Here is an 8,038-nt window from a genome sequence, read left to right as displayed (position 1 = left end):
TGTGGAGGAGAGTGACTCAACTTTCTCCCTATAACACAATCTATCACTGAGTGTTGTTTGTTTGTTTTGCAGTGTTGGGGATTGAACCCAGGCTGCTCTACCACTGAGCTACACTCCCTGACACAGGGTCTCAGTAAATTGCTCAGACTGGCCTGGAATTTGCCATCCTCCTGCCTCAGCCTCTCCCCCCCACCAGGCCCCACCCCAGGATTAACCCTCCCCTAGGATTACAGGCGAAGGCCGCTGCGCCAGCTCTAATGCTTTCTCTCACACATGAACAATAAAGCTGTCTTGGCGGGTGTCTTCCCCATCTTTCCTCCAGAGGGGCTGTACCTGCCTCCCCACCTCATCGTTGGTCAGCTAGCCCGAGTGACAGGTGGTGTACAGAAAATTCCACACGCATCTCTTCATCTGCATCTTGCATCCTGCTTTCTGCTACTCTCAGCCAGGACAGCTCTATTTATTTCCTTTCATTGGCCTCCATCTCTTTCCCAGGGTGGTGTATTATCATCTGCTAAATATACTCCAATGGCTATTGGTCTGGTTCCTAAAGCCAAAGCCTGTCTGTGGCCCTCTGCCCCCCCCTCAGAAATTTCCCAAATAAATCCTCAGCCGAAGAACCATTGATTCAGAATCAATCGCTAGAATCCGGAAAGAGGTAGCACAGGTAAACGCGGCATACACATCCCATTTTCCCGTCCCACGATTTCCCCTAACAGGAAGCACGGCACTTAATAAAAGCACCTCGTTAAACACTGATTTATTTCTGTCTCTGTCCGATGTCCTCTTGGTCCTCTGGCCCTGGCCGGCGGCGCTTACTCATTCAGTCCTTCCTGCAAAGGCTTCAAAGGCCACCGGTCCTTTCATCGCGAGAGCCTTCAATCAGGAGGGCTGGAGGCTGTGGCCTGGTCCTTGCCCTCCTGAGATGCATCACCCCAAGCAGCCAGCTCTGGGTCAGAGACCAGAACTCCAGTGGGCCTGGGACTCAGCGCCAGCCCCCCAAGATGGCTCACGTCAGCTGCGCTTATGGAAAGATGCCTGGCCTTTAAGAATTTCAGGGTAAACAATTCTTTGCCAAACTGCCTTTAAATTGGTCTTCAGGGAACAGTTAGAGGACTGCATATTTTTTTAGTTTGGTATATGATTTTTTCCTTCTTTAAATGAACATTTAAGTGGGTCTCCCTGCCATTGTTTTGGAAGCACTATAATTAGTGCAATTTAAACAATGTAGCCCTAACTAAACAAGATTATCTATCTGGACTTAATCGAGCCAGAACAAAGAAATTGCCCTAAAATTCAATTGCATACATAAACGTGAATGCAGAAAGTCAACATTCTGGGTAACTTCAACACAATCACAATTTTAAAGTAGCACACACCACCAAAGGCAGAAGCCTTAAAAATAAATAGAAGCCATTCGTGAGACCTTGCCACATGGCTCCTCACCTGGGGTCTCCCTAACTCAGCTGCTAAAGTGAGGGGCTCTGAGCAGAAACCCTTTGTGCATGCCAGCTGTGTGTGTCTCCCAGCACCCTCCAAACTGGATTCTTTAATCAGAATACAAATAGAAGCTAGTGTTCAATCAAAATACAGCCTGTCATTCAAAATGCCAAACTTCTAATAGCAGACAATGTTAGAAGCAAAATCTGTTGTGTCCCTAACTCTTAAAATTGAATTTAAAAAATGCCCCTCTGTTAAAAAGACATACTTCTCCCTTCCTTCTTTATCATTTTCCTTTGATAAGGCCCAATGTCCATTGTTTTAATATTACAATTGCTGAAAAAAAATTCACTTAACACAATCCAAGTTTTAAGTTTGTTTATTATTATTTTGTTAATATCAGTATGTTTCAGGCTTTCTACACAACCTTTGCTTTCTGTTTTTAACGCTATTAATTATATTCTTGTTCTGCCTGCTATAAGCTGCCCCCATCGGCAGAGATTCAAGGGAGATTTGAAAGAGGGAGCATATTTATCAAAGGAGGGAGGGAAATGAAGAAAATAAAGACAGTGCTTCAGCATATTGGATATATAAACTCTTCTTCCTGAAAAGATAAATGATTTGGTAATGAATAGATCCTTTAGGCCATAAAAAATCCATTTATTTTCTTTTGAATTTGAATAGACGAGATTTGCATTTTTCCTGCGCAGTTACACTTAAATTAAAATGCAGAGCATGAGGCTAGCATACAAACTCAATAATAACTGGGCATACTGTATTATTCATAAAAACAAAATTAATAGTTTAGGGAAGGAAAGCATTATGGTCGGAAAAATGTACAATGACACCATACACCTAATGTTGGAGAAGAAAATACCATAAACCCAATTTCAACTACAGTAGGAAGTGTACTAGAAGTTTGGCGTTTATTGTTAGGTGATTCCGGGAGGAGGGGACACCAGGCACTGTGTTTATCTTGTAGGGAATCTGCCTTGTCTAAATGTCTGCTTTTCGCCCAGCGAACTCTGTTCTGGTGTCTAATTGTATAGGCAAGAGAGGCAACTGTTTTGTTTTGTTTTGTTTTGTTTTGTTTTGTTTCCAATCAAAGCAGAGCAGAATCAAGATCCCTCCCCACCCTCAAAAAAAAAAAAAAAAATTGTTGCAAGGACTGGTCAGGAGCATGGGACAGACGTGGTGGCCCGGAGCTGCCAGGCTGCGCCGACCCTCGGTCCCCGTCTTCCTTTCTCTCCTCCTCCCCTCCCCCGCCCCACGTGCACCCGAGCCGGGACTCGGCGCCTTTGACTGCCATCAACCTGCAGCCGGGAGTCGCAGAGCAGTCCCTGGGGAGCTGCGGCTGCAGGCCTGCGGAGGACGAAGGACGAAGTGCAGGCCACGGAGGGGGTCGGCAGCGGGGAGGGCCCAGAAACTGGGGAAAGAGAGCGCAAGGAGATTTATGTGAGCTCAGGGAGTCATCCAAGATAAGACATCTCCAATGTACACTTCCCAACTTTTTTTTAAAGGGGGCGTGGCAAAGCCGGTGCCCGCAGGGGCCAGGCAGGTAGCAGACGGGCGGGCAGCCAGGTGGGCCTGCGGCCGCCAGCGCCCAAGGATTCCCGGCACTGCCCTCGGTGGCCCAAGCTTGGAGTGCAGGTTTGCTGTGGCTCCGGCTCACGTTTGCTTAAGAAAAGCCAGAAATCCAGGTTTTTATGTAAGAGCATGCTTTAGAAATGTTGGCCACTCAATCTGATTCAAAGATTTTTAATACCATCTCAGCCAAATAAAATAGGACCAAGGCAGCCCAGGTTCACTGTCTGCGGGCGGTGCTTATGGAGGGCCTGAAAATCCAGAGGATCATTTAGAGCACACTTACACCATCGGTTACCTATGAATTGTTCCTGAATAACTCTGCCTGACTAATCAGACTCTGACTCACAGGATGGTTCACATTTTAACTTTGCTGTGTACCAGATACTCATCCAGGTATTTTTTTTTTTTTTAATCGAATGCCTACTGTGTGCTGGAATGCTCTTGTTCAGGGGGACATCCACCTTCAGAACCCTATTCTTGCTGACATATGCAGTTAACGAGAATATGAAAGGGGAAAATTTGAAAGGCAGTGTTCACTGCTAAGTTTGCAGGGTGTTTATTGTATGCTATATGACAAATCTTTAGTTTGGGAAATTCCTGTCTACTTAAAGGGGCTCACTAAGGATTTCCAAGAGCTGAAAAAGACAAAATACTTTATCATCTGTGTTTTTATTGCATTATTGAACCCAAAGTTTACCTCCATGTCACTTAAAACACTAAAATAGATATTTATATTTATCTTTTGAAATTATGTGGAGAAAAAGAAAAACCGAGTAGTTTGCTGTATTTTAGGAATATTTCACAAACTAGTCTTTTTTTTCTTGAATACATTAAAGTGGAGATTAAGAGTGACCTCATAAAAAATTTAAAAATTCCAAGTCTATAATCCCAGTGACTCAATAGGCTGAGGCAGGAGGATCGAAAATTTGAGACCAGTCTCTACAACTAAACAAGACCCTGTCTCAGAATAAAAAATCAAATGGCTTTGAGGGGTAGCTCAATGGCAAACCACCCCTAGGTTAAATCCCCAGTACTAAACAAAGAAAAAGAAAAAAAAGGTAAGACATGCCAAAGTGGCACACACCTGTATAATCCCAAGTATAATCCCTCAGCCTTCCTCTGGAGGCTGAGGAAGGAGGAGCCCAAGTTGTAAGCCAACATGGGCATCTTAGCAAGACCCCTTCTCAAAATAAAAAATAAAAAGGGCTGAGGGTGTAATTCCACAGGCTGATGGCCTCCTGGGTTTGCCCCAAACTGAAAACAAACACCAAAAAGTAATTTCTTGCACATTCTGAATGAGAGTGATTTTGTATAACCTTTCCAGAAGGCAGTTTAGCAATATGGAATCAAATGTGCCACAGGTACACTTTGACACAGATGTCTTACCTTTAGGGATCTAGGTTAAGTAGAACATCTCTCGAATGTGAAAAGTTAAGGACTGTGGATGTAGCTCAGTGGTGGTGTGCTTGCCCAGCAGGCGGGAGGCCCTGGGGTTGGATCCCAGCACTGGGGGGAAAAAAAAAGTGAAAGTCCAGATGGAGAAGAAAGTTTTGTTGGCCCAAGGCCCAGTTGGGAATAACTATAAGTTGCATACAACCTGAATGTCCTTCAAAAGCAGTCAAAAGTTTACATAAAACTATGGCACAGGCTTTTTGTTAATCTATGTTGGGTTACTGCAGAAACGTGTCTATGACATACAGAGGGTAATGGTATTATGTGAAAAGACTATGTATTGGGAAAGTATTAAAATGCTATTCACCAGGATGTTAAGCCAGGTATGGTGGCACATGCCTGTAATTCCAGCAGCTCAGGAGACTGAGGCAAGAAGATCGTAAGTTCAAAACCAGCCTCAGCAATTTAGTGCAACCCTAAGTGACTTAGACCCTCTCTCTAAATAAAAAGTTTTTAAAAAGGGCTGGGGATGTAGCTTAGTGGTTATAACCCCTGGTTCAATCCCTAGTACCAAAAGAAAGATGTTTCAATGTTTTGTTTGTGGTAGAATCTTAGATGACTTTAACTTTCTTTGTGCTTTTCTTTACAGCTGAACTCCGGTGGTTAAACAACAAAATCTCCTTGCTGAAGAACTGGGAACATAGGAAACAGAAACAACTTTCGAGCAGGGACAAGAAAAAGCAAAGATGATCAGTGGAGAATGCTAGTACGTAACCCTCTCAATTAAACAATTGCATTGACTCCCAGTTGAGTAACAGCCCTGGTTGCAATTTCCTGAGGTTGGGAGATCTCCTCACCATAAACAGCCACCACATGGTGCCCTGAGGTTTGCCCTGCTCTGAGCCACTGCCCAGCATTGCCCTGCCTGGGGGCGTGGTGAGAGGACAGGCAACATCCGCCTGTCATACTGCAATGAACACACTCCAGGCTTTTTTTTCCTTCAACTTCTAGCTACTGTTCACCAGGTCTTCTGCCCTTTGTGACTCAGTGCTTGAAGCCAACATCTGCACACTGCCACGAGAATCCATCGAAAAAGGAATGTCTGGCCCTTGCCTGCCTGGCCTCCTATCCCTCCCCCAACACCTCCATGAAGTGACCATCTGATCCTTGATGAGTTGATTGTGGGATTTCCTGTCGACCCAGCAGCGCATTAGAGGTTCCCAAACATGCCACAATGCTAATAATTCACATAATACACTTCAGCAGAAGTCCTGTTGATTGGGAAGTGAGAATCAGATTTGATGGGGAAGTGCTGGAGTGAGAAAATCAACTGTTTTCTCTCCTGTGGTTGCTTTCCTACCTCTTGGTGCTTTTAACATGTAAACAAACACTGCAGATTTTTCCAGGGAAGGAGATTGTGTTTCCTGAGCTTATTGACCATGGAGCCAGTTCCTCCCGAAAGAACAACCAAGTTCTATAAAAGGATAATAAGATGTGAGTCATCTTGACTTTCAAAAAAAAAAAAAAAGATTACTTTTTATTATCACATTTTTTAAATATTCTATTTCCTACTAATCCCCAGCTAGTCTCTCATTCTGTTTTTCTGTCTCCTAGGCCAATGACATGCACAGATTTTAGTTTAAGGGACGATTCAGGAAAAAACATGGCAAGGTTTGTAAGGGCACATGTAGTCATTCAAAGCAAAATAGCTTTATTGCTTTGGGTGGGGTCTGTTTCTATGACGAAATTTACCTGCCTTGCTGGATTCTAGGGGTGATGATTAGAAGTGAGGAAACTTCCCACGCACAACCTTAGTCGGATCAGGCTGGTATCTTACCATGGACTGGGGTAGCTTTGCAACAGACATTTCTTTCTCACAGCTCAGTGGCTAGAAGTGCAAGATCAGGGCACCCAGGTGGCAGGCTGCAGCCGGCTGACTTCTTGCATCCTCTCATGGTAGAAAGAGAGCAAGCTAGCTCTCTGGCCTCTTCTTATAATATAAGGGCACCTTAATTCCATTCCTGAGAACTCTACCCTCATGACTATACCTCCCAAGCGCCCCACCCCCAAATTCCATCATAGTGAGGATGAGAGTTCAACATATGATCCTTGGGGAGACACCAACATTTGGAGTCCATGCCAAACACCCCAGTAAGTTCTATTCAAACAGAACTATGCCTATAACTACAGGAGGTCCCTGAGGTAAGTCCTACTGCCTCTCTCATTTTACAGATTAGAAAAATGAAGGCCCAGAACAGTTAAGCAAGTTGCACAAAGTCACACAGTAATGAGCAATGGGACAGAAATTGAAACCAGACCTTCCCACCAGAGAGCTAGCACTCTAAATCAGAAGCAGTCTTAACGAAGGGAGCCCAGGGGAGGTGGACCGCAGAAGCTCACTGGGCAGCTATCCTCCCGCACCTGTCCGCTAACTGCTTCCCTGAAGGAGCCGCTCTGTGCACTAGACGGAGGGCACTGGAGCCCTAGATCATCCAGCCCGTGATAACGAGATCAGCCCTGGGCAGCGCCTGCCCCCAGGGGAGATCGCCTGTTTCCCCTCCTCATCCCAGAGTGGCATCTGGCCACCACCCCATCCTGCCCTTCACCAGCGACCCTGCCAGAGCCTGTTGGAAGCCAGGCATCCCATCCACCCACCCGTCCCACGCGCGAAGGGGACGTTCGGCCCAGCAAGGCGAGGACCACACTCCCCACTGGGCATGACAACTGCCAACCCAGCAGTGTGCGTTCCAGAAGGTTGGAATTTAAGAGTGAGCAAGGGGACCAGTTTCCAGCCACAAACTGGAACATGGATTTCACATCTCCATATCGGGTCTAGAAATGGTCTTATGCTCTCCAGCCACCAAGAAGCCAGTGTTTCTTAGGCCTGATAATTGGTCGCTTGCGCAGGTGACAGTAAGTTGGTGGCCTCAGCAGCTCCTCCCGAGCCTGGGAGAGGCCAGACACGGAGACCCAGGTGCAGGAGGCTCGGTGATTTGCATAACCACGGTGGTGGGCACTCTTGACCTCATTGGAGTGAGATTTCTTTGTTTGGTTCCAAGGACTGAACCCGGGGTGCTTAACCACTGACCCACATCCCCAGTCCTCACCTCAGCCTCAGAGTCGCTGGGCTCACAGGCAGGTATCACTGTGCCTGGCTTTGCAGGGGGCATGGATCCAATGGCGATTCTTATCTTTATGGCCATGGGCCATTCCCTAATACCTCAAGTTAGCTAGACATATCTCTTCTGTGCAAACTTGGAGCGTCTAATATGCCTCCATTCCCAAGTCGGGAATGTGTGCTCTACAGTGTTCCCTGGGGCTGGGGTGCAGCTTGGGTACGCAAGGCCCTAGGTTCAATACCAAATAACAAGCATAAAATCTTCCTTGTACTTGCTAAATGAAATAGAGGTCAAGTCCACCTGCAGTGATGAAACTTATTCCGTGTACTTTTGGGGCACATTATTTATTTTATTTTATTTTTAGAGGAATCTCACTAATTGTCCAGGCTGGCCTTGAACTTGTGATCCTCTTGCCTCAGCTTCCTGAGTAACTAGGATTACAGGTGTGCACCACCACACCTGGTTCATTCCATGTTAGATCCCTTTGTTTTTGGCCATAC

This window comes from Sciurus vulgaris (genome assembly GCF_902686455.1).
Source record: "Sciurus vulgaris genome assembly, chromosome: 2".
Taxonomy (NCBI): domain Eukaryota; kingdom Metazoa; phylum Chordata; class Mammalia; order Rodentia; family Sciuridae; genus Sciurus; species Sciurus vulgaris.
Note: the sequence above shows the minus strand (reverse complement) of the source record.